Source organism: Magallana gigas, chromosome 9, assembly GCF_963853765.1.
Source record: "Magallana gigas chromosome 9, xbMagGiga1.1, whole genome shotgun sequence".
In the NCBI taxonomy this organism is placed as follows: domain Eukaryota; kingdom Metazoa; phylum Mollusca; class Bivalvia; order Ostreida; family Ostreidae; genus Magallana; species Magallana gigas.
The window spans coordinates 42145770-42146377 of NC_088861.1; positions in this window are offsets into that span (position 1 = coordinate 42145770).

The following is a 608-nucleotide window of genomic DNA, read 5'->3' on the forward strand; positions in this document are numbered from 1 at the left end:
AAACGTCACAAACGGTGCCTCTTTATTTCGATCCATACGTAATTCAGATCGCTGAAATACCGCCCTATCACATCATCAGGTTCATATTTTGACCTCTTTTCGCACGATTTTAAAAAAATAACTAAATAGATAACTTTCAATGATAATATAAAACACAATTATCTATTTGTTTGTTTTTTTCCTTGAGGTAAAAGTCAGAAACGAGTTTCTTTTTTATCCGGCGTTACTTCTGATCCTCTCTTTCAGACCTTATATATGACATAATCATTTTTATACTATCAGAATTTGCAAAGAGGTTTTACTCCGGTAACAGTATTTTTCAAGATACTGTCCATCCTCCATTCACCCCCGAGTCCCCCCCCCCCCCCCCCCCCGAGAATAAAATTCAGGGAGGACCACAGGTGAAGATTTTTTCAAGTTTTTATAAAGTGATATACAATGAAAGATACATCTCAGATTCTCATATATACTATATTGTAATTTCAAGTCCGTCATATATTCTTATCGTGTATTTTTTTTAAATTCTGAATAACCGCAGTCAGTGGCGGATCCAAGAATTTCATAACACGAAAAGGAGTCCAACAGAAGATAGAATGTCTAGCGGACCG